Source organism: Ceratotherium simum, chromosome 24 (genome assembly GCF_057802395.1).
Source record: "Ceratotherium simum simum isolate JZ-2026a chromosome 24, ASM5780239v1, whole genome shotgun sequence".
In the NCBI taxonomy this organism is placed as follows: domain Eukaryota; kingdom Metazoa; phylum Chordata; class Mammalia; order Perissodactyla; family Rhinocerotidae; genus Ceratotherium; species Ceratotherium simum.
Genome location: NC_141923.1, coordinates 12,519,311 through 12,546,432, shown reverse-complemented (window position 1 = coordinate 12,546,432; position 27,122 = coordinate 12,519,311). Strand labels below are relative to the sequence as shown.

Genomic DNA, 27,122 nt, shown 5'->3' with positions numbered 1-27,122 from the left:
GTGACGCCCACAGCAGCCAGAGCAGGAGCTGCTTGGCCCAACACCAAAGCTTTTGTTGTCTTCTCCTAGCAGCTATATCCCCCAAAACTGAGGTAGCTCTGGAAGGAACAGGAAAAATTTTCTCCAACAGCTATATATAATGGGGTATTATATATTTTATATAATATAGAGGGCATTATATATATATGTAAAATAGAGTAAGCTATACATAATGGGGTATTAGGCTTAATAGCAATCACTCAACTCCATTCTGATGGGCTTCTGCCCATCTGAGTACCTGATGATCCTTACAGAATCTTTGTGGGCATGTCAAATGAAGATGTGTTCCTCCTAAACATCTTCTGAAGTCTATAGTTAGAATTTTGTATACAGTGGTCTTAGTGAAAGAAGTACTGGTGGGTTTGATGATGAACAAGTTTTGAGAAACTTTAGCTATGAAGGAACCTCCTGCAGAGACACTAACAAGGCCTCTTAGGTAAAACAAGAAGTAGAAAATCAGACAAAACTCTTACTCTCATAGGGATTATTAGAGGCCTTTCCTGGATCTATGATAAAAAAGTCATCCTATCTCCTTCCTCAACCCTGCTGCTCATCCTATGCTACCCACTTGTAGCAGAAACACTGAAAGAGGATATTACAGTCCAAATACATGAGACTGGAGCAGATATTCTAGGTCCCGTGTATGCAATGTAAGTCTGTATCTTAAAACACTATTTTGCATTTGTTTAGAACATCTATAATAAAACATTAAGATAATGCATATGAAGCCCTTATAGAACACCTAATGAATGCTTACCACATGAGTGAGGGGGTGATGGAGAGGAAGAAGGGATGATGCTGAGGTCTCTACCTTGCATCACTGGTGGTTAGCAATGCCGTGAACTAAGAAGAAACACAGGGCACGCAATTTGTGGGTGAACTGGGATTAATAAAGATAATGGGTTTGAGGTCCCAGAAAGACATACCAAGGAAGAAATAATGCAAACAGCAAACATAAAGAAAGCAGCCTAGGGGCTGGCCTGGTGGTGTAGTGGTTAAGTTCGCGCATTCCACTTCGGCGGCCCGGGGTTCGCCAGTTTGGATCCTGGGCACAGACCTACTCACCACTCATCAAGCCATGCTGAGGTGGCATCCCCTATAGAAGAGCTACAACTCTACAACTATGATACACAACTATGTACTGGGGCTTTGGGGAGAAAAAAGGAGGAAAAAAAAAAAAAGAGGAAGATTGGCAACAGATGTTAGTGCGGGGCCAATCTTCCTCAAAAAAAAAAAAAAAAGGCAGCATTTCCTGCTCCTACCTTGGAGCCTGCTATTTCCTTCACCTGGAACACTTTTCCACAAAGTCTTCACATGGTTCACTCTCTCATTCAAGTCTTTGCTCAAATGCCACCCCCTCAGAGAGGCTTTCCCTAATCCTCCTCTATAAAATAATATCCCATCCCACTCCATCATTCTCTATCCCCTTTCTTCAGTTTATTTTTTCTTTACAGCACTTGAAATGATATACTTGTTTGCTTGTTAATTGTCTCACAATACAATGTAAGCTCCATGAGAGCCAGAACTTCATTTATTCAACACTAAATCCTCAGCACACAGAATACTGCCTGGCACATAGGAGGTGTTGAGTTGAAAATTGCTGAATAAAATCAGTTTTTAAAAAATAAACATTTAGGGGCCGGCCCAGTGGCGCAAGCGGTTGAGTGCGCACGCTCCGCTGTGGCGGCCCGGGGTTTGCCGGTTCAGATCCCAGGAGCGCACCGACGCACCGCTTGCTGTGCGTCCAGCCATGCTGTGGTGGCGTCCCATATGAAGTGGTGGAAGATCGGCATGGATGTTAGCCCAGGGCCAGTCTTCCTCAGCAAAAAGAGGAGGATTGGCAGATGTTAGCTCAGGGCTGATCTTCCTCACAAAAAAAGTAAATAAACAAACATTTAGGGGGCCAGCCCTGTGGCACAGTGGTTAAGTTTGGCACGCTCTGCTTCGGTGGCCCAGGTTCACTGGTTCGGATCCTGGGCGTGGATCTACACCACTCGTCAGCCATGCTGTGGCAGCAACCCACGTACAAAATACAGGAAGACTGGCACAGATGTTAGCTCAGGGCCAATCTTCCTCAGCAAAGAAAAAATTTTAAAAAACAAACATTTAATAAGGAAAGACATGTCTGTAGTCATTCTTTAAGCTTTTCAGTCCATGGGCTGGCCCCGTGGCTTAGCGGTTGGGTGTGCGCGCTCAGCTGCTGGCGTCCTGGGGTTCGGATCCCAGACATGCACCGACGCACCGCTTGTCCTGCCATGCTGAGGCCGCCAAACTGGAAGGATGTGCAGCTATGACATGCAGCTGTCTAATGGGGCTTTGGGGGAAAAAAATAAATATATAAAATTAAAAAAAAAACAAAAACAAAAACATTAAGCTTTTCAGTCCAAAAACTGTTTCTCAGGATCTATATTCCTTGTACATAGTCTAAGCCTCTTAGAAGAGTGTGATTTAAAAATTACACTAGTACTTGAGAGGAAAAAAACACTTCCTAGAAAAAAGACTCATGGATCATAGTGTAGATACAGACTCAAATATGACTCTGTTGAGACATTTCAAAATACATAAGCAATAAAGTAATTATTTAAAAAAAAAACACACTGATTCCTCAACAAATTAAACATAGAATTACCATAAATACCAGCAATTCCACTTCCGGCTATATACTCCCAAAAAACAAAAATAGGGACTCAAATAGTTCTTTGTACACCCATATTCATAGCAACATTCACTATAGCCAAAATGTGAAAGCAAACTAAGTGTCCATCAACAGATAAAAGGATGAACAAAATGTGGTATACACATACAATGGAATATTATTCAGCCTTAAAAAGAAAGGAAATTCTGATACATGCTACAACAGCGATAAACCTTGAAGACATCATGTTAAGTGAAATAAGCCAGTCACAGAAGGACAAGTATTATATGATTTTATTTATATGAGGTACCCAGAGCAGTCAAAATCATCGAGACAGAAAGTAGAATAGTGGTTGCTGGGGGCTGGGGAGTTAGTGTTTAATGAGTACAGAGTTTCAGCCGGGGAAGATGAAAATGTTCTGGAGAGAGATGGTGGTGACGGTTGCACAACAATGTGAATGTACTTAAAGCCAGAGAACTGTACACCTAAAACTGGTTAAAATGGTAAATGTTATTTTATATATATACTTAACCATAACAACAAAAAAGTAAATGTAAAAAAACCCCACTAAAACAGACAGAAAAGCAATGACATGTCTTCCCTTTTTTTACATTTTTTTTTTAATGACGGTAGCGGGAGTATCTTATAACAGGGATATATAGTTTACAAAGTGCTTTTTCACACATTAAGTCTTTTACTCTCACATCAAGTCTTCAATGTGGACAGGTCAGGCTTCATTGTCTGGTCTCTGAATGAGACAGTTAAGGTAGAAAGGTGAAGTGACTTACCCAAGTAAAACACAGTTGTCCCTAGGTGTCCACGGGGGATTGGTTCCAGGACCCCCACGGATACCAAAATCCAGGATGCTCAAGTTCCTTATATAAAATGGAGTAGTATTTGCACGTAACCTACTGCACATCCTTCCGTATACTTTAAATCATCTCTAGATTACTTATAATACCCAATACAATGTAAATGCTATACAAACAGTTGTTACACTGTATTGTTTACGGAACAATGACAAGAGAAAAAAAAGTCTGTACCTGTTCAGTACAGAGGCAACCATCCCAGGCCCTTCCATCCTCAGATGCAGAACTCACGGATGTGGAGGGCCGACTGTATGTTAGTAAAATGGTAAAGCCAAAACTAGATCCCAGGCATTCTGATCCAGACTCTAGTATTTTCTCGTCTAAACAAGAAAGCATCTCAAAGGTCTTCAGTCCTAGACCAACCTTCCTAAAGAGAACAGCCATGTCTTCCTTATGCTCTCTATTGTCTACCGCACTGCTGTTTTGTTACTCAAGTCTTAAACTGTGAAGTTTCCACTTTATCACTCAACTAGGGTTAAGGGACAGACCTTAAATTAACCTCTAGTGCTCTGTATTGTTGGTGAACAATAAAAAGTTTTTGAATTGTGGATTATACTCCATAAATATCAACCCCCCGGCATTCAAACGCTGAAAACAACTATGACCGTGCTTCTCTATTTTCACTCCTTCCTATTACTTGTTTTTTCCTCCTTTTCAGGAGATACTATTGTAATTTCTGTAATAAAGAAGAAAAAAATACACAAAAGTAGAGAGAATAGTAAAACAAAACTCCACCCATAAACAAGTTTCAACAATTACTAATTTGTGGCAGTCGTGTATCACTATATTCCAATCCACTCACTACTCAATTCCTCTGGATTATTTTGAAGCAAATCCCAGAGAGCATATTATTTCATCTGTGAATATTTCCTCAAGCATCTCTAAAAGAAAGGATGTAAAAGGACAACTACAGTACCATTATCCCATTTAAAATAATGAACAATAACTCCTTAATATGAACTTCCCAGGCAGGGTTCACATTTCCCCAACTGGTTTATTTTTTCTTAGTTTGTCTGAATCAAGATCCAAATAAGGTCCACACATTATGACTGGATGACTATGTCTCTTAAATCTACTTTAACAGGTCCCCCCACCCTTTTACCCTCTTGCAACTTTTCTGTTGAAGAAATCAGGTTATCTGGTAGTTTCCCATAGTCTAGATTTTATCAAATGCATCACCATGGTGTAGTGTAATATGTTCCTTTGACCCCTATATTTACTGTAACTGTATTTACTGTAATTGATAGATCTAGTGACTTGATCAGATTCAGGATGATTTTTGTATTTTTAGTTTATTTTGCCAACACTGCTTCACAGGTGGTGGGGTACTTCCAATAGGTACAAAATGCCTACTTCTCAGTCTGTCAGTGATCAGCAACTTGAGTCATTAATTCATTAGGGATTGCAACATGGTGATATGCTATCATTCCTTCTTTATTCATTAGCTGGAATACTTCTGCAAGAGAAACTCATCAACTATTCAGTTGTCTGATGTACAGTTTGTACAGAAAAGGCAGAAAAAATGGATGATTCTTTACATTTACTAATTTTCAAAACAATTAACTTCCCAGCATCCTCTAAAGATGACCAGTGAGTTTTAAAAAAATTTAGTATTCATAGATTTAAATGTATTTGATGGGTTTCAATCCTTTACAGTTATCCTTATTGAGGCTCAAATTATCCCATATTTGCACAGTGGAAGCTTATTCAAACTGGTTCCCGAGACCTTATGACACAACCCTATTTGTCTCTGATACCTTCTTTGCTTTCTGGGGTTACATCTTATTCCAAGGGTGTCTTGTATTTTTCTTGCCTTAGACCTGGAATCAGCCATCTCTCTTTTTTTTTTGTGAGGAAGATCAGCCCTGAGCTAACATCCATGCTAATCCTCCTCTTTTTGCTGAGGAAGATCAGCCCTGAGCTAACATCTACTGCCAATCCTCCTTTTTTTCCTCAAAGCCCCAGTTGTATGTCATAGTTGCACATCCTTCTAGTTGCTGTATGTGGGACACGGCCTCAGCATGGCCGGAGAAGCGGTGCATTGGTGTGCGCCCGGGATCTGAACCTGGGCCACCAGTAATGGAGCGTGCGCACTTAACCGCTAAGCCACGGGGCCGGCCCCTCAGCCATTTCTTTAAAGAAGCCCCAATTTCTTTCAGTGGGAAATGGTTTTTAGAAACCACAATCTGGGTGCTAGGGGTGCTCACTGTCTTTTTTTAGTATAGGGCTAGCCAAGTGTATACACACACACGTACATAGATACACATATATATTATAGTTGATACTGATGCTTCCAATTCAAGTTCAGGTTTATAGGATCTTTACTTAATTTCATTGATCTTTCATCTGCTCCTCCTTTCTCACATGCCAAAATCCTATTCTCAATGTTGCCTATATAACTGTTCATCTACTTTATCCTACCATATATATACAACAGCCGAGAATTAAAATGTCAACACTACCATCAATAATACGATAAATGAAAATCATTTTACTTTTTTTGCAATTCTTTCTACCCTTAGGATACACCCAACTCAAGCTATCCTACCAATTACTGTATATGTAAGTCACTTGGAACAGTTTACTCTGTGTGATTATATCACTAACTGGAAGTACACTTTATAAGTTTTATTTTACGTTTGATTTTTAGGCACTGTATTTTTAATTTAACTTTGTTAAATAATTTTGTAAAATATTTAGATGGGTCTAAAGTCAAAACCACAAAACAAGATATATTCAAAGAAGACTAGTTCCTCTCCCTGTCTACTCTAACCGAGTCCCTTCCTGCCCCATAATACTTTACTAATACTTTTATATAATACCCCAAATTCCCTCTTTTGCTACTGACCACGGGCTCCCTACTATGAGCAATATTGAAATTAGCTAGTAACTTCTTCTTCCTCTCTCTCTCCTCCAGCATCTAATTTTAAGTAATATATTTTTATTTATACTTAATACCTGTAATCAGTGAGCTTATTCTACTTTTCATATATTCTCCTCACATATTTGATAACTAAACTTTATGTATGGAATTAAACTATTGAGTGTTACATACTCACTTATACTGTCTCTCAATCTTAGTTCTACCAATAAAAAATATATTTAATGTTCATCACCAGTTTAAAAGTGTTATTCAGAAAACAGGTCCACATTCCCTTATCAAGTAGAAACCTTCAGAGCTAGATATGTTCTAAAATTCAGACTTTCTCCTTTTCTTTTTTTCTCTTTAAAGAAAGTAATATAGTATATGGAACATTTACTATATACTATGTAAACACTCCCAGTGAGATTTGGCATAGCACCCCATAATCAAACAATATTTTGCAGTAAAATATATTAAATATTTAGACTAATCTATGTTAGTTTAGGTCAGATTTTGTTGCCAACTGAATCCAGGTCATATCAATGTTTGCCATCAAATGAGTCTCCCTAAAAAACGGTTTTCAGAACTTTTGGAATTTCAAATTATAAATAAGAGTGCGGACCTGTAGTTAGTAGCTTAAGATTACGTATAAGAATAGTATTTCCTTTATCCACTTACCACCAAAAAAAGTCAAGTCAGAAAACATATTTTTGGGCTGGCCCCGTGGCTTAGCGGTTAAGTGCTCGCGCTCCGCTGCTGGCGGCCCGGGTTCGGATCCCGGGCGAGCACCGACGCACTGCTTCTCCGGCCATGCTGAGGCCACGTCCCACATACAGCAACTGGAATGGATGTGCAGCTACGACATACAACTATCTACTGGGGCTTTGGGGGAAAAATAAATAAATAAAATCTTTAAAAAAAAAAAAAAAAAAAGAAAACATATTTATTCACATTAAATGAAGGTATCTTTTAAATTGGCATTTTTCTATAAAATTCCATCATATTATTGCAAATAGAGAATACTTGTTAGAGTTTTGCTTAGGAGAATCTTATTAAAGCCCATGTGGGCTTTTTCTAATATAACCTATAATAATTCAAAAGAGCTGTCAGTCTCCTGCTGCTAACTTTCTTTCCTATTAAAAACGCATTCTTAAAAACAATATAAAAGTACATCACCTTCCACTAATCTAAGCAACACTGTTTTAAGTGTAACCATTAGAATTTTAAAACTAGAAAATAAGGGAAAGAATGCAGAGAAATGTTAAGACGCGAGCGTGGTTCTTAGAACTTTGGCTATAGCACAGAGATACACAGTTTAATTTTGGAGGTGGGAGGTATCTGAGTTATTGATACTAAAATGAAACTAGATATTCTTAGTGTTCTAAGAATACTAACACTAACACTAATAAAATACTTCTTAAAATATCAGCTTTATAAATGCGTATTTAGCATGGTCTAAAATGTGTGATCTCTTAGCTGTTTAAATGATTTAAAAAAGATAATCTCTAAGGGGTCATGAACAACCCAGGAATCACTAGAGAAATCTTGTAGATCATCATTCTAATAGGATAAGAAAACCCAAACCAGTTAATGAATCATTAGAAGAGACACTCAATTATTAGAAATAATTTTTAAATGTAGCTATTTTCTCACTTATTATAGTTTTCAAGCTTAAGATTAAATATTATGCATTCAGATGTATATTAAAATGTGAAATTAATATATCAATATTTAAGTATGTTATCCAAGAACAGAAATGGCAAACATTTAGTGTAAACAGTCAACAAAAACAAAAAGTTATAGTGAACCACGTTACAAATGTTTCACTGCTAGACATCAAGTATATGAATTAGTTTGAATTTAAGTACAATATTTTAAGGGCTTTTTCCAAATTTGATGATTAGCTATAGGACTCCAAATTACGAACTTAATTATTTTCTTCTCCATACTCACACTTTTCTTTTGCATAAAGAATACAGACCATTATTTGTGACAGTACACATGCACTGCTGTCAGACAATGTACATCCCCTGCCCCAAGAGTTTTTCTATTTTACAACATTAAAATATTTTATTTTCTTCATTAAAAACCCAGAAAAAAGTAATTTTTAGCATCTTAACAGTCTGTTTCTTCCTCTCCCCAGAAATGTTTTTGCCTTCTATTACCAGAGAGTTTGAAAAGTTGGGATTTACACCTTGAGTCTTAAAAGAATTTTAAAGATGGCAGAACAGATCATAATATACAAAGAGCAAGATACTTGCTAAATCTTCTCTTCTCTACCCACCCTAGAATCTTTATTTTCCCCATTCACTTATGAGAATAATACGTTTGTTGTTTAAATTAAACACACACACACACACACAAACACACACAGCAGAGTATAAAGAAAGGCAATTCTCTAAAATCTGCCTCCCTCCTGCACAGATAATTAGTAACAATTTGATTTCTATTTTTCTAGCATTTTTGACATAAATTAACTTTAAATAGTTTTAAATAGGAATACTTTACAAACAGCTCTGTAAAAAGTTATTTTTATATCATAATATGTCCGGGATATAGAAATACGGCCACACGTAAAATTTTACTTTATCTTTTAAAAATCCCTAAATAGAACTGTATTGTGTAGATATACTAGTTATATTTTACCAAATCCATACTGAGTTCATTTCCAATTTTTCAATATTACAAACAGTCCTGCAATCCTTTTACATTGACCACTCTAAGTTACGCTATTAGAATAAATATCAGGAAGTAGGATGACTGGATTAAAGGGTATACATATCTAATCTGGAGATGTACAGTCATAAAAACTGCAGTTTATACTCCTACTAACTCTGTAGGTGGGTGGCAAAAACTCTGGTCATTATTAATCTTTGCCAATCTGGAGGAAAAATGATCTTGTTATTTTAATCTCTGTTTTTTAAATTATAAGTGAAACTGAATCTCAATATATTTATTAGCCCCTATGTTTCTTTATACTCTTTGCCCATTTTTCTATTTGGCTGCTCTTTTTATTAATTTGTGACACTTCTTATATTAATGTTAAAATATCAAGGAAGAATATTCATATTAGCTTTTTAAAACTATGATGGCTTTTGTTATAAATGTTTAAATTTTTTATATAGTCAATTCGCTCAGTCTTTTCCTTTTGTAACTTCCGGGTTTCATGCTTTTCTTTCTGTAAACATTTTAAAGATTTTTATTTTATTTTATTTTTTTCCCCCCAAAGCCCCAGTAGATAGCTGCATGCCATAGCTGCACATCCTTCTAGTTGCTGTATGTGGGACTCGGCCTCAGGATGGACGGAGAAGTGGCGCCTCGGTGCGCGCCCGGGATCCGAACCCGGGCCACCAGCATCGGAGCGCGAGCACTTAACCACCAAGCCATGGGGCCGGCCCACTGTAAACATTTTATATCAGAAAAAATTTATATATATAAATATGTAAGTAGTTGGAACTACATACGAAAAAGTTCTTTTAATTTGTGTTGTAATCTCCAAATCAGACCATGTAGGTAAACACACTCTTCAACCAGATTAGAAAGCTGACATTAGATAAAGAGTTTACAGCACAGTTATTATTAAATAATTCAATGTACTAACTTTAAAAATTTTATTAAATCCTAAATATGAAGATAACTCAATTATCTGGTGTTGCTTAGAAACGAGATGGATACGTTTTCCAGATAATGGGAGGATGCTTTCAGGGAGAAGAAACTCAATTAGTCCTCTCTATCCAAATAGAGCGTCTTTTGCTTAAGACGCTCTGGGCATCCAGGGTCAAAACTGCAGGCATCTCTCCCTCATCCCTCTCCTATAAACTGGCTCACCAATCCCACTACAAACAACCTCGACCAAGTCATTATTTATTACCTCCTTCCTGAATTGTCACAAAAATTAAACTTGGTCCCTGCTTCCAGTCTAATTCATCTAGCACATCAACATCGAATTACTCTTCCTAACAGAGGTTCCATCAAGAATACAGAATAGGGGCTGGCCCTGTGGCTTAGTGGTTAAGTGTGCGCGCTCCGCTGCTGGCGGCCCGGGTTCGGATCCTGGGCGCGCACTGACGCACCGCTTCTCCGGCCATGCTGAGGCCGCGTCCCACATACATCAACTAGAAGGATGTGCAGCTATGACAGACAACTATCTACTGGAGCTTTGGGGGGAAAAAAATAAATAAATAAAATCTTTAAAAATAAATAAATAAATAAAAAAGAATACAGAATAAGTACAAACTCCTAGCCAGAAATCCTATTTCCTATTCATACTCTGCAGGTATTTTACACATTAAATTACATCAGTATTTCCCAAAGTGTATTCTACAAAACACTAGTCTTGCAAAATATAGTGAAATGAGCCTTAAAAAAAAATCCTGGTTAATTTGGAAAATAGTACTTACCATAGCCCAGTTCTGTAGAATTATTCATTAAACAAATATCTGAGTACCAACTATGTGACCTATGCTAAGTGCTGGGGGTTATAGTTGTGAACAAAATAGTCTTAGTTCTCACTGCTTACAGTCAAGTGAGAGAAATGGACATTTAAACAAATAATTACAAAAATAAAATTATACACTGGGATAAATGCCATGAAAAGCATGGGCTGCTATGAGAAAGAATGAGTAATTTGATTTATTGACATTACTATGCCCACAAGACATAAAGAACACACAGCACACAGAAGAGAGATCTTGACTTAAATATATATGTAAATATAAATAATACATAAACAATGCTTGACATTATTTATTAAAAGAGGTGGTAGTGACGTGATGCTCAGGAGTTATGGCAGAGTAAACAGTTTAGCAAATTCTAGGAAAAGGAAGAAAGCCAAGGTGTAAGGGAGGTAGGGACGATTAATGGGAGATGAGGCAGGACAGGTAGGTAGAAGCCAGGTCACGCACATCACTGCAAAAGGCTCAGAGTCCTGCAGCTAAGAAACCCGTTTAACTCTGCTTAATTCAGCCTTTCCAAACTTGGTTAATCATGGAAACCTTTCTAAGAAAAACCAATAAGAGGCCATGTATAGTGTTCCATGGAACACACTTTCAATCATACGACAGCAGTCAAGATATGAAGTGAAGAAGGTTTGCACTGGGCTGGTGTTGACACATTTTGAGAGAAAATAATATAAAGTGAAAACGGATTTTTTATTTATTTAAATTTTGAATAAAAAAATCAAAAGATATTAAGCAGAAAAAAGTCAGCACAGCAGGCCTGAGGCTACTATCCTTAGACAGGCCTGCTTACAAGGTCTCTGGGAACTTGGATTTTGGGTGTTCCCACCATTCCTTAACTTATGATAAGAACGGTTCACTGCGCCTAAACTGCTTGTGCAAACAATATGATTTATGCTGAGTATCTGCTTTCCTTCTGGGAGCCTGGAATTTTGGTACATGCTAGGTAGTGGGTACCTACGTGACCAGCCCCCAACAAACGCTGGGCACTGAGTCTCTAACGAGCTTCCCTAGTAGACAACATTTCACACGTGTTGTCACAAGTCAATGTTGGAGGAATTAAGTGTGTCCTGTGTGACACCACTAGAAGACTCTTGGAACCCTGTGTCTGGTTTCCTTTGGACTTCGCCTCATGAGCCTTTGTCTTTGCTGATTCTGCTTTGTATCCTGTGCTGTAATAATTGACAGCCATGAGTATGACTATATGTGAGTCCTATGAGTCTTCCCACTGAACCTGGGATGGTCTTAGAGATTCCAATGCAGGTACAAAATGGAATATCGTGAAATGTTTCCCTCTACCTCTGTCCTCCAGCCTCCCCAAATAAAATTATATTGTTTTGGAATAAATATCTAGCTAGTACTCAGGTATAAAGCTATTTTTAAAAATCTGCAAAGAAATTACCATAAAAATCAGAACAGTGGCTACTTTTCAGAGAGGAGGAAGGTGGCTGTGATCAGAAAGAAAAAGGGGAGCTTTCAGAATGCTTACATCGTTCTATTTCATGACCAGGGTGGTGTCAGCTTTAAAATAATTTGTCAAAAAAATAAGTTCAACTTAAATTTGTTTAATGTGCTTCTTTGTATGTGTATTATTTCACAATAAAAAAATGCTTTGTTGTAGCTAGGAGAGATTTGAAAGTTGTCGGCTGAAGCCTTGAAACTAAATTCATTTCCTAAAGAAAAGGATATAGAAGAATGAACGGAAGGCTAAGTACTGAGCCACAGGAAATGCTGATGACTTGGGAACTGGAAGAGAACTGAGTAATGGCAAGCATTGAAAACACTAATCAGCTGGGTAGTGAGCAGAACAGGCTGCATGTAATATGTGGCCTCTGAATGAGGTTTACTTCAAATTGAGAGGCATCCTTTCCTCTGTGCTACCAGAAAGTTTTGGATACGCCTCAATTTCAGGACTTATCATTCTGTAAGGGCAATTAAGATTTCTATGTCCTCAAAGAGACTAATTTCCTAGGGTACTGGGACTGTGTCCTTTCTCAGTAACTATGTATTCCAAAAACCTTGAAGAGTGCCCAGCTCATAATGGGCCCTTAATAAATAAGGTGCTTAGAAACGGAGAATGAAATCAGGAAAGGCCCATGTCACAGAAGCCATGAAAGGGTTTGTAAAGAATTCTATGATCAGTTTTAAATATTCTTCATTGTTGCTCTTTTTCTCCTACCTTTAGCAACCTCTCAGTTCATCACTGTTTTTACTAAATCCTTTCCACTCTACTGCCACCTCCTCATTGTTCCTTCAACAACTATCTGAACACCAACTATGTGCAAGGCACTTAGCCAGGTACTGTTAGGGATACAAAAGTGAGCTGTCTAGTGCAGGACATGTTTCAGTAAATAACACAAAGATGCAAGTGGATACAAAGAGGAAGAATATGAATACGGCATGGAAGTTAGAGGGGAGTGATTAGGAAAGGCTTTCATGGAAAGATGACATCTGCTCTGGTCCTTGAAGGATGTTAGAATTTAAACATGGAGAAATGTAGGTAAGGGCATTTCAAAAGGGAGAACAGCTTAAGAATTAATAGGCAGGGCTGGCCCCATGGCTTAGCGGTTAAGTGCGCGCGGTCCGCTACTGGCAGCTCGAGTTCGGATCCCGGGCGTGCACCGACGCACCTCTTCTCCGGCTATGCTGAGTCCGCGTCCCACATACAGCAACTAGAAGGATGTGCAGCTATGACATACAACTATCTACTGGGGCTTTGAGGGAAAAATAAATAAATAAAATTATAAAAAAAAAAGAAAGAATTAATAGGCATATGAAAGACAACATATAAGGAAACCAGGCAAGAAAGGCAGAAGTTGATTAGACATGAGAAAGTAGGAAAAATGCAAAGATTATGCCATTGTCCAACTAGGTAGAGCTCATAAAAGAGACCAAAACGGAGTAGCCAGACAGGTAGAGGGAAACCAGAAGAATGTGGTCTCAAAGAATTCAAGAGAGGAAACTAAGCTGAAAATGAAAAAATTTGGAGAGAGCAGATGTTTTACAACTCTTTTTAAAAAAGGCTGCAAAAAGGTGCCGAGAAGCAAGGCAGTAGTAGAGAGGGATGTGGAAGTCTGGAAGGGTGTGTGTATGCAAGAGAGGGGGATATTACAGCAAATGAATAAGTGGACCGAAATGACGGAGTAAAGCAGTAGTTTTCAACTGGGGTGATTCTGGCCCCCTGGGGACATCTGGCAACCCCTGAGACATTTCTGGTTGCCACAACTAGGGATGGGGAGGGGTACTACTGGCATCTCATGGGTAGAGGCGGGGGATGCTGCTAAACATTTTACAATGCACAGGACAGTCCCCCACAACTAAGAATTATCTGGCTCAAAATGTCAATAGTGCCAAGGCTGAGAAACCGTGTAGCAGAGCATAAGGGATACAAAAGAGAGAAAAATTAACCAAAGAAGCAAAGTCTTTGGTAAAGTGAGAACATTCATAGAGGGGGAAGACTTTTCTGGTTCTCTATCTACTGACCCTGATTAGAGCATGATGCTGGAAGTAGCTTCAAGGAGTTATTAATTTGAAAAGTCTATTGAAATATGATGGCATTCTAACTTCTCCCATAAACATGAACACAACGTGCATGCCTTAAACCATTATCTACCCTGTGGCTATTAGATACAGATAAACCACTTATCTTTTGGGATACAGTCAAGGTTTAAAATGTGGGATACTGCTGGTTTTTTTTAATTCCACATACCCACAGAAATCACATCCATTAAAAAGTTAATAGATATAAATGATCAGAGTCCATATACTAGCATAATTTTATTTTATAAAATTTCCTATGTGCCATCTAGAAACTAGTGACAAATGATCTATATTTTAACAGCTCATAGGGATACCACGTGAAAAGGAAGTCTACAAAGCACCAGTTTGTTTTTGTTTTTTTTTCCTGAGGAAGACTGGCCCTGAGCTAATATCTGTGCCAATCTTCCTCTACTTTATATGTGGGTCACTGCCACAGCGTGGTGGACAAGTGGTGTAGGTCTGCACCTGGGATCCAAACCCGTGAACCCAGACTGTGGAAGCAGAAGGCACCAAACTTAACCACTATGCCATGGGGCTGGCCCCAAAGCACCAGTTTTTCAAGCTGCAAAAGAGATATTGTTATAAAAGGCTAAAGGGAGTTAACAGTGGTTATAAAAATGGGGTTTAACTATCTTGGGTGGGTAGTACAATGTATTTCAAAACCACAATTAACTTGATCATATAAATTTCCCTTTGTATCATAAGCATAAAAAAGACTACTGACATACGTATTATGTAAAAAGCACTGAGAGGGATTTAATCAAAATACTCTCTCTGCTCACAAATAAGAGACTTTTCATTCATGTAAACATTTTCTGAGCACCTACTATGTGCACACGCACATGAGGCTATAATACTGAAGACAGACATAACTTTTGCTTTTAAGGTACTTAGGAGCAAACTGGTAAATAGGCAACTACAATGTGGAGGAAGCATAGATTCGTGGAGATGAACTCTAGAGCCAAACTGCCTGGGTTTGGATCTAGCTCTGCCATTTATAAACTGTGTGATCTTGGGCAAATTTTTTATCTTCTCTGTGTCTGGTGATAATAAACTTGTCTACCTTATGGGGTTGTTGAGAAAGAGACATCTGAGATAAGATGTAAGACTAACTACAAAAAGTGTAAACTTTTCCTTTCCTTGGTGAAGGTAATGGGGGAAGGGGTTGGGATGCCAAAATAATGCTCCAAACAGCAGAGTGAACTGATGAAGTGAAGGCCCCAAGAGAGAACAAAACCTGGTTCACTCAGGAAATAAAAGTAATTCTGTGTGTAGAGAATAGTGGGAAGGGGTTGCGGCAGTGGTAAGATATGAGTCCAGAGAAGAAGCAAAGGCTGGAAAACAAAAGCCATGTGATCCATGACAAGGAGTTTGAACTTTATTCTAGAGCGTTGTTTGTTGTTGTTTAATTAAAAAAATATATATATGTATAGATATATGTATATGTGTATATATATATATATACACACACCATTGCTTGAATTAAGTGACAGACCTTTTCTTATTCAGAATTAATAAGCTCACAAGATAGAAAGAATGCATACATATAGAAGAGAGATCTTGGCTTAAACACTCAAAAGTTGAAATCCAAACGGCATTAAAAGCATTCACTTAATTTTGAAAAGTTGATGGAGAAAAAAGGAATGTCTGAGCATCCATGTTCCCAACACCACATTGTGTTTGTACATAGATTACCTTAACTAATCAAAGAAGATCCCCAAGGAGGGTGATATTACTCATTTTACAGATGAGGAACTAAGGTACAGGGAGGTTACTTCATCCAAAGTACAAAGGTAACAAACAACTAGATATCAAAACAAGATGACTGTTCATCATAGCCAAATGTGACAAATTTGTCTTTTCATAATCAACCCAATACATGATATTACAATTTCTAGTGTATACTCTATTCCTTGTTTTAAAAATAACTACATAGGGCCGGCCCCGTGGCTTAGCGGTTAAGTGCATGCGCTCTGCTGCTGGCGGCCCGGGGTTCGGATCCCGGGCGCGCACCGACGCATCGCTTCTCTGGCCATGCTGACGCCGCATCCCACATACAGCAACTAGAATGATGTGCAGCTATGACATACAACTATCTAGTGGGGCTTTGGGGGAAAATAAATAAATAAATAAATAAAATTAAAAAAAAAAAAAAAAACAAACTACATGGGCCAGCCCGGTGGTGCAGAGGTTAAGTGCGCGCGCTCCTCTTTGGAGGCCCGGGGTTTGCAGATTCGGATCCTGGGCACACACCGATGCATCGCTTGTCAAGCCATGCTGTGGCGGCGACCCATATAAAGGAGAGTAAGATGGGCATGGGTGTTAGCCCAGGGCCAGTCTTCCTCAGCAAAACAGAGGAGGATTGGCATCGGATGCTAGCTCAGGGCTGATCCTCCTCACAAAAAATAATTAAATAAATAAAAATAAAAATAACTACAAATCACTGTGTTGAAGTTTAATTTATTTCACTGAAGCCAACAAATGGTGAAGTATCCTGAGTGAGGAATTTCAACTCTCCTTCCTCATCCTTCCTCCTCTGTCAGACTTTATTGTTGAAGCATGTGACAGAACTATGACTTCCTAATTAAGGCTACTATGAGATTTCTCTGTCATAAGCTATTACTAACATTCACTATAAACTCATCTAGTTCTGCCACAAAGCTTTTTTGCTTACCAGAAAATTCTCATGTCTAGTCTGAAGCAAGCAAGAAATATTTTGGGAAAGTCTGAAGACAAGATAATTAGGTCTTATGAAGCAAATTATGGAATTTTTCTCCAAAGAAAAATTCACAAATAAATCTCGGATAAAACAGACCTAAATATAATTTCAAAATATAGGGAAAAAATACATACTATACTTGAAGTTAGGGCTGGCAATCAAGTCTCCCCCTAAAGAAGGAAGGAAATTGCACAATAACAACACAATTCATTATTGCTCCTTCCAGGATTCCTGCTGTAGTAGGTAAGATTTTTCATAAAATTTAAGGGACTGTGGAGATTTAAGGAAACTATCAAACTTTTTATCTAAAAGAATATTTTTAGAAAATACTTAAAGGCAAGCAAAGAACACTCTGCATGTCTGGTCTAACTGATTTTTCCATTTCACTTTGGTTTAAAGACTAACATATCTCCCGTTTATTCAAAAATTGTTTACAAAGCACTTTTTCATGTTAGTTTCATCCTAACAACTCACTTACTGAGTATCTATAATGTACCAGTCACTGTGCTACATCCTGTAGGCTTTAGCTCAAAGTACACAGAGTTAGGCGGAGGAGTCAGACACACAAGCAAGTTATTATACAGTGCAGAAAGGGCTGGAAAAGAGGTCCAAAGTACTAAGAGAGTGAGTTTATGACTACTGGTAAAGGTAACATTTGAACCAGATCTTAAAGAATAAAGACAACTATATCAATGAAGAGATATTTGATGGCAAATAACTCCGAAGAATTGGCTTAAGCAATAAGGACTTATCCGTCATAAGGAGAAATCCTGTGGTAGAGAAAACCGCAGGCCCAGTGTCTAAAATGATGTTATCATGGACCTAGGTTCATTCTATCTCTCTGCGCTGCTGCCCTCAGGGCACGCTTCATCATCCCATGTGGTCACAAGACAGCTGCCAGTGGCAACTGGGGCCACGTGCTCTCTTGTTCATATATGATAGGGGAAAAAGTCCTCTCCCCCAGAAATAAAATGTCTCCTTCCCTTCAGTCTGACTGGGACAAATAATAGGGAAATGCCTTGAGCTGACTGGCTTGGAGTAATCAAAATTTCCCCTAGGAGTGGGTGATGAATCATTTGAATCTCCTGGATGACAAAACATAAGGAGAACTCCAGGGATAAATAAAGATAAACACATGAAAAACAGAAGCCAGGGAACAAGTAACAGCTTGCTATGGCTGGAATGATGGGAAATCTAAGGTTAGACACATTCTACAAACTCTTGTGAGTTTGGACTTTATCCTATAGACAATGGGAAGTTACCATAGGTTTTTTAAATAGGGAAGTAACATGTTCCAATTGGGTTTTTTAGAAACATAAGAGTGGTAGCAATATAGAGAATAGGCAGAGAAGGAGAGGGAGAGCGAGAGAAAAAAATGGCAGAGACTTGGTTGGTAGGCTGTTCAATAAGTAGCCCAGACTAGTAGGGAAGTGGTAACAAGGAGGGAAAGGATGGAATAAAAAATACTTAGAAGGTGACAAAACTGCTATGCAAAATATTGCTGTATGTATGTATGTATGTATGTGCATGTGTGCATATATATACATATATACTTTTTTTTTTTTTTTTTACAGATGAGGAAAATTAAGCCTCAGACAGGTTAAATGGCTTGCTTAAGAACACAAAACTATAAAAAGTAGTCAGAATCTGAACGGAGGTTTGATTTCTAGTCCAGTGTTCTATTACATCAAAACTATATCTAAAAACTCCAATAATGCTCAAAAACGGGGACTTTTTTGAATCCTGTAATTTAAAAGATGTTCTGTGTATTGGATTAAAGTGATTCCTATTTATTCCAACCTTAACATAATGTTCACTATCTCAACACTCATAACTGAATTGTTTTTCTTCAAACATACCTGCTAAAACACTCAACAAACCAAGAATATAAGCAAATTATATCAATGTAATAAAGGTCATATATGAAAATCCCACAGCTAACATCATACTCAAGGGTCAAAGACTGAAAGCTTTTCCTCTAACATCAGACACAAGACAAGGATGTCAGACACAAGACAAGGATGTACATTTTTGTCACTTCTATTCAATATAGTACTGGAAGTCCTAGCCACAGCAATTAGGCAAGAAAAAGAAATAAAAGGCATTCAAATTGGAAAGGCAGAAGTAAAATTATCTTTGTTTAAAGACAACATTGTCTTATACGTAGAAAACTCTAAAGATTCCACATACAAAAAACACCTGTTAGAATTGATAAATGAATTCAGTAAAGTTGCATGATACAAAATCAACGCACAAAAATGAGTGTCTTCTATACACCAACAGTGAACAATCCAAAAAGGAAATTCAGAAATGAATCCCACTTACAATAGTATCAAAAAGAATAAAATACTTAGGAATAAACTTAACCAAGGAGATGAGACTTTTACACCGTAAACTACAAAACATTGTGGGAAGAAATTAAAGACACAAATAAATGGAAAGACATTGGTATTCACGGACTAGAAGACTGAATATCAACATGTCAACACTATTATTCCAAACAATCTACAGATTCAATGCAATCCTTATCAAAAAAATCCCAATGACATTTTGTGCAGAAATAGAAAAATCCATCCTAAAATTCACATGGAATCTCAGGGACCCCAAATAGTCAAAACAACCTTGAAAAAGAACAATGTTGGAGGTCTCACACATCCTGATTTCAAAACTTACTATAAAGCTACAGTAATCAAAACAGTGTGGTATTGGCATGAAGACAGACCTAGAGACCAATGGAACAGATAGAACAGAGAGTTCAGAAATAAACCCTCATATGTATGATCAAGTGGTTTTTGATAAGGATGTCAAGACCATTCAATGGAAAAAAGACAGTCCTTTCAACAAATCGTGCTGGGAAAACTGGATATCCACATGCAAAGACCTAAATGTAAGAGTTTTTTAAGAGGAAAAACTCTTAGAAGAGTTTTAAAGGCAGAAAGCTTTATGACGTTGGATTTGGCAAGGATTTCTTGGATGTAACACCAAAAGTATAAGCAAGAAAAGAAAAACTATTTAAGTTGGACTTCATCAAAATTAAAAACTTTTGTGCATCAAAGGACATTCAACAGAGTGAAAAGGCAATGCATGAAATGGCAGAAAATATTTGCAAATCATATATCTGATAAGGGACTGATATACAGAATACATAAAGAACTCCTACAACTCAACAACAATAAAGCAAACAACTTGATTAAAAAATGTGCAAAGAACTTAGATATTTCTCCAAAGAAGATATACAAAAGGCTGATAAGCACAAGAAGAGATGCTAACATCACTAATCATTAGGGAAATGCAAATCAAAACTACGAGATACCACTTCACACCCATTAGGGTGGCTAATATCAAAATAACAGAAATTAACAAGTATTGGCAAGGATGTAGAGAAATTGGAACCTTGTGTATTGCTGGTGGGAATGTAAAATTTTCTGGATATACACCTAAAAGAAATGAAAGCATAGACTCAAACAGATATTTGTACAACCATCTTCATACCACATTATTCACAATAGCCAAAAGGTGGAAGCAACCCAAGTGTCCATGGACAGATAAATGGATGAACAAAATGTAGTACAGATATATAATAGAATATCATTCAGCCTTAAGAATGAAGGAAATTCTGACAAATGCTGCAACATGGATGAACCTTGAAGACATTATGCTAAGCGAAACAAGTTAGTCACAAAAGGACAAATACTGTTTGATTCCACTTATATGAGGTACCTAGAGTAGGCAAATTCATAGAGACAGAAAGTGGATTGGTGGTTGCCAGGGGCTGGGTGTAAAAAGAAATGGGGAGTTAGTATTTAATAGGTACAGAGTTTCAGTTAGGGAAGATGAAAAGAATTCTGGAGATGGATGGTGGTGATGGTTGCACGACAATGTGAATGTACTTAATGCCACAGAACTGTACAATTAAAACCGGTTAAAATGGCAAATTTTATGTTATATATATTTTACCAAAATAAAACCAAAACCAAAAATAACATCTGCTATGCATTCTCCCAACTGACTCTATACTAGTCTAGGATCTCATCTCTTCATATCCAGGTAACTTCAACAGCTACTGTCGTCCCTGGTTCATTCCATTCTCTCCTCATTCTAACCCAACCTGCAGATCACTGACAGGTTCATCTTGCTGGTTTATCACATTAATGTCTGGCCTCCAGATTTTCAAAGGCTCCCCATATCTTGCACAAGAGGATAAAATTCCAAATCTCCTCAATCCAGTACTCACAGTCTTCTACAGACAGATATCCTTCCAACTGTCTAATGTTTTCCTTTTAGTCTCCCAAAGAAATTCAGCAGTGGGCTCATCCTAGTTTCCCTCTGTTTCCCTCCCCCAAAGCTAATCTCCACATTATACTCTTGCTTTTACTTCACCAAGTGACTGCTCCAATCTCTCTGTAAATCTAAACCCTCATAGGCTAGCTCAGTCCCAAGTGTTCCAGGAAGTTCTTTAGACTCCTGAGGCCTCACTCATCTCCGTCTAACCAGAACACCTACAGCATTCTTTGTATTGGTAGAACTTACTAGGTTGTCTCCTAGACGCAAAGGGGTACATCTTATCTTTCCTGAGGGCAAAGTCTATATATTACACTTCTTTCTTTTCTCCTGTAGCACTGAGTATAATGCAAAAGACAAAGTGGATCTTCAATAACCCCCTGTGTAACTGAACACAAGGTACAACTTTGGTGTGTGTTTCACTGACTAGAATGTGAAATCAATCATTTGACATTATTGTTTTTCTGAAGGTTAACCTGTGACACACAACATAGAAAAGTGCTGTGACTCAACAAAAAGATACATGGTGGTATAACCTGGCAAACACAACAGAGGTGTTTTAAATCCTAAAATTAGAGTCTGGTTCAAAGAACTTGGTTAAATGCTGGTGGTGGGGCACAGAACAATATAGTAGTTAGGTTTTGTGGGACAGAATATTGACCTACCGGTTTTACTGAATGCGTGCAAGAATGAGCCATGCTATAATTGGGTGAAAAAGTAGTCACAGGCCTATGAAAATTCTAAATGAAATGTAAGTCAGTTTTTATTAAATTAGGGGGAAAAAAAACTACATCGGTTACTTGTGGTAACTGACAGTAGCTGTCAGAATCACAGTGAGGCGCTCTCTCTCATTTCTGCTTTCAACTTTATTGCAAAAGACCCAGGGATGGCAACGGGTATTGGTGATGAAGAAGGCAATCAGTGAAGAATGAGAGGCTCAGGAGTGTAGTGAAAAGAGCTCTCTAAATGGGGCGTAGAGAGGCCTAGATCCTAGTTTTGGTCCAATCTCTGGCCAGCTGTAGGACCCGTAGTAAATCACTCATCTCCCTGGGCCTAGTTAACCGGCTCTAAAACAAGTCACACCGGATCTCTAAAGGTCTTGCTGACCCCAAAATTCCAGGACAAGTGTAATCACAGTGCCATTAACACGTATGATTCTTAAAATTGCAAATCTTTCGTCCACATTTCCGGAAGAAAGCAATTTATTTCAGCAAGCTAATAGAAATGGATGCTCCTCAGAGACAAAAGATTCTGTTAGCTGAAAAAAACTAAGTAATTCTGTAAAAATGCCTATTTCCTCGTTACAATATGATGTTTTAGCAAAGGGAACAGTTCTCTGGTGACGATAACCCAGACTGCTTCTGTAAATTAGGCCTAACCCAGAGTACTTATCATCTGTGCTGGTATGCGAAGAGGTGCTATTGTAGTTCAAAGCAAAAGCTACACTCCTCACAGCTTCTCCAAAAAGACGGTGAGAAAGTTCTCATCCACGGGGTAAGGTTAGTAAACAGCCGTGCAAATGAAAAGACATTGAAAAATACACGTTTTTTGCCATTCGAGTACCCCACGCACAGACTCCTTTATCGAACACTCGGTATTGTCTCCCTCCCAACCTGTCAAACGCAATTCCAGTTCGATCCCGAAACAGTAACTTACAAGGACACTCGAACTTCTCTCCCTGGGTGCAGCCGTCCCCAGACCAGTCCCTCCCCCATTCCGGCCGGCCGCTCTCACGCCCACCCCGGGGCGGTCGCAGCCCCGCAGCCGGGTAAACACGCGCCCGAGTCTCGGGAGCGGTTCCCCGGCGTCCTGGGAGCGGCGGGTCCCGCCCCTTGGAGCCGAAGCCCGGAGCCGGCCCGGCCGCCGCCGCGGCCACCTCGGGCCGCTCTCCCCGCCCCGAGCGCCACACCTCGCGCCTCGGCCCCCGGGACGGCGGCGCCCAGCCCAGCCCAGCCCGCCACTCGGAGCGCACGGGGACCGGTCAGTACCCCCCCGCCGCCTCAGCCCCAGACGGACGACCGCCCCTTCCCCGCCGGCGGCCCGGCCCCAGCCCGGCGCCCCCCGCCCAGGCACAGCCCGTTCCTCGCCGGGACGCCCCGCGCCGCGCCGGGCACAGCCTCGGCTCCCAGCCTCGGAGACACCGAGAGACACTCACCCCGGAGGCTCCTCCCGCCGCTGCTGCTGCTGCCGCCGCTGGGACCGCGGCCGTCGCCCCTGCCGCCGCCGCCAGCACCGCCGTCCGCACCGGCGCCAGCACCCCCGGCCATCCTCCTCCTGCCGCCGCCGCCACCCTCTCCGCTCCTGTCAGTGGCTCAGGCTCCGGGGTTGCTCCAGGTTCCCCTCGCCGCCATTTTGACTCCTAGAGGCAGCAGGAGGGGCTCGGCTCGGCGCGGCCCTGGGGCGCCTGCGCGGCGCTGCGGAGCCGGCCCGAGCACCCGTTCGCCCGCCGTCGCCGCGCCCGGGGTCACGTGGGCCGCCAGCAGCGCGCGCGCCGGGCCGGGCCGGGCCGCGGAGGCGCGTTCGCGGGACCCGGGAGCAGTCCGAGCCGAGTGCGCGCGCATTATTCCCGCTTCACTCCCGGGAGCGCGGCGCTGGACTCTCGGAGTATGAAGCTCGTTGCAGCGTTCTGCTTGTTCCAGGGACTTGTGACAAATCATTAAATGTATCAGAATGGAATTATAATAACTACGTTACTAGATGACCAGTTCTACCAGTTCATGTTTCCATTCGGCGGCCGGCATTCTGATCGCGCACAGTGTATCATTCTCACAGAAAAGACTGCGTTTCCGCGGAGAAGTCCTTTCTGACGGTCTTGGCGTTTCGGTGTCTTCTTGGCAGCTTATCTTAAGCCCTGTCTGCGTGGTATTTTTACGGACACCACCTTGCTAGTTGTAGTGCGTTAAAAAAAATCTTACAGACGCTCAAAAGTTTTCCTCAACAAGATACCCCCATAAACGAGGGACAAGAGTTGAGGAAAGCACACAGTCGCCACAGAGGAGAGCCAAATCGCTCTTCCCTAGATGCCCCTTGTCTGGGAGTTTGCAATAATTTCAGCGATGCAGTAACAAAAATACCTTATATTTATGGAGCACCTTATAGTTCTCAAAACACCAGTAAATACATGGCTTCGTTTGAACACCAAAATCACACTTTGAGGTAGCCGGGACAGGTATTATTATCGCCGTTTTACGGCTAAGGAAATAGATTCAGAAATACTAAGTCGTTTGCCCAGGGGCGCACATGCACCATTAAGTAGGCAAGCCAAGACTAGAATCCAGACATTCTGGCCCTAGTCGCCAGGCACATTACACCTCACAGTCCTTAAAGTTCTCCGACAGGCCTTAGCAATACATGATGTATCTGTCCTCTGGGAATTTATTTAAAACCCTCTTTAAAGTATTTGCATTTTCAATCTCTACTTGCCTTTGAGAAACAAGTTTTCTAAGTCATGCTGAGTCTTTTTGTTGTTCTCAAACTACCTCTAAGCTTGAAAGGATAAGAGCAATTTCGAATTTTGTTATATTTTTAACCATCTCTTTGTCCTTTATTATTTTATACATTTTGTATTTGGTTGGAGGATTTAAGTTTTTTTGACGTCCTTCAAAGGAAGGACTTTATCTCTTTGAATATGATCGTTGCTTTTCTCTGGACTTGCTTCAGATTTGTTATATCTCTCTTGTGCATGTTCATCACCTTTTTACTTCCTTGAAAAGACATTTCTTTCCAACTTGTATTCATTTTTTTCCCTTTTGCTCCAGGTGTCTCCCCGGACCCAATCCTTGAAGGTTTGGAGATTGTAGCAGAGATTATAGTATTCCCTTGTCTGAAAAAGGGTCTCCTCTAGCTGGTAAGGTTCTCTTCAGCTGAGCACACAGGTGTGGACAGTAGACATGAACTGCATGGAAAAGTGAGGAAGTACAAGAGAAATAGGCCCATCTAGTTGGAGCAAAGAATTGGCTCTGGGTGCCCACCTCCTATTCTCCTATACTGTTATACTTCCCCTAAATGCATAATTGAATTTTATCTAAACTCAAGCCACCTATCGTTATTTTCCATTATTTTGCCTTTGTCTTCATCAGTTAAATATTGCATTAACTAAAAGAGCTGTTATATGCAAACTAAACATTCCATTGTCCATACCACCTCTTGATAGTTTATTAAATGTTAAATAAGATCAGTCCCCACTATTTACACTTTCTCATTTATTCCTAACCTTCATTGCTTGACTTTGGTTCTGGTTCCTAGACACAATTTGGAAAACAAAATTAAAAAAATACCAACAAAATAGCATTCTAAAATTCTAGAGTAACGCCATTTTTCTAAAGCCTTTGATGTGGAAATCTATCAAAGGCTTTTTGAAAAGCCAAATAAGATCTGTTGGTCCCACTTTGTCCTTTTGTCTATCTGCACATTCAGAGAACTCTTGTAGACTAGTTGGGTACTAGTTTGCCTTCACAGAAACCATGCGTAAGTGTTCCACAGTTTTTCCACCCTTTAATTCATCCATCTTGTGTTTTCTTGTTATACTACTTAGCTGTGCTTTCGAGATACTGAGTTAACTCAGTTTACACGTCCGAGTTTAGATCTATTTCAGTTCAGTCCAACACACATTTTTTAAAGCATCCAATACCATGTGCCAAGCACAGTGCTAGATGGTCAGGGTAAAAAATAAATGATTCTTTGCCCTTGAGGAGTTTAGAATCTAGGAAGACAGACTGAAAAAAAAGGCTAGTGCTAAGATAGTAGTCAGTAGTGGTGAAGAGTATGAGTTCTGAGTCAGGCAGATCTGGGTGGGCATGTGACACAAACCAGGCCAATCAGAACTTTTCTGGAAATTTCTGCCAGTCTATCCTAGGAGATGTTTCCTCTTAATCTATTTCTCTGGGATTATGACCTTAAAGGACAATGTAAATGGTCTTCCTTAGCTATGAGGAGAAAACCATGAGCAATAGGAGAAAATGAAGACCACAGCAGAAAGAAACAGAAATTGAGAGAAAGGGAAGGGATGATGTCATTTGCCTTCCTGGGCATAGCTGTGCCCTAAACCAATCCATCCCCGGTCTTTCGTTTTTATGAGCCATTAAATTGCCCTAACTCCCCCCCCCTTTTTTTTTTGTGAGGAGATCAGCCCTGTGCTAACATCTGCCAATCCTCGTCTTTTTGCTGAGGAGGACTGGCCCTGGGCTAACATCTGTGCCCATCTTCCTCCACTTTATATGGGAGGCCGCCACAGCATGGCTTGCCAAGCAGTGTGTTGGTGCGCGCCCGGGATCTGAACCGGCGAACCCTGGGTCACCGCAGCAGAGCATGCACTCAACCGCTTGCGCCACTGGGCCGGCCCCCCTGACTCCCCTTTTTTATCTTAAACTAGTTGCAAGTGGGTAAAAACAGTGGGTTTCTGTTACCTCAGTTAGAGTCCTGAATTTGTGTTCTATGGCTCTCCCTGCTCCATCCATCAGTGAATGGCATCCCATCCACTTCATCACTTAAGCTGAAAACCTGAGTCATTTTCTACGTTAACTGTGTATTCCATTTTCCGTTACTCCAATCTGTTCCTTCCTTTTCCTGCCATACATAACCCTCCACCAAAGCCCCTCCCTTGCTACACTTAGAGGAGTCCGCCCTAGGCTCATCTTTCTGGAAATACAATATGAAAGCTGAGTTTTTGAAATTATGGAGAAAAAGGAAAATTCCATTTCCTCCTATGCTTTGCATATAA

General features: G+C 39.9%; 1 protein-coding gene across 4 annotated transcripts in view; it reads right to left on the bottom strand.

The window, feature by feature from the left end:
- BTBD7 (BTB domain containing 7) overlaps positions 1-23,784 on the bottom strand; it is an 89,062-nt gene extending 65,278 nt beyond the window's left edge. For 2 of the 4 annotated variants that reach the window (XM_004434222.3, XM_087448026.1), the window contains exon 1: positions 23,559-23,784. The gene's annotated coding sequence lies outside the window, so the exon portion shown is untranslated. Of the gene's footprint in view, positions 1-796; positions 888-7,084; positions 7,108-23,558 lie in introns of those variants that run through there. The other 2 variants (XM_087448025.1, XM_087448024.1) reach the window with 2 other exon arrangements.
- Positions 23,785-27,122: the final 3,338 nt, after the last annotated feature.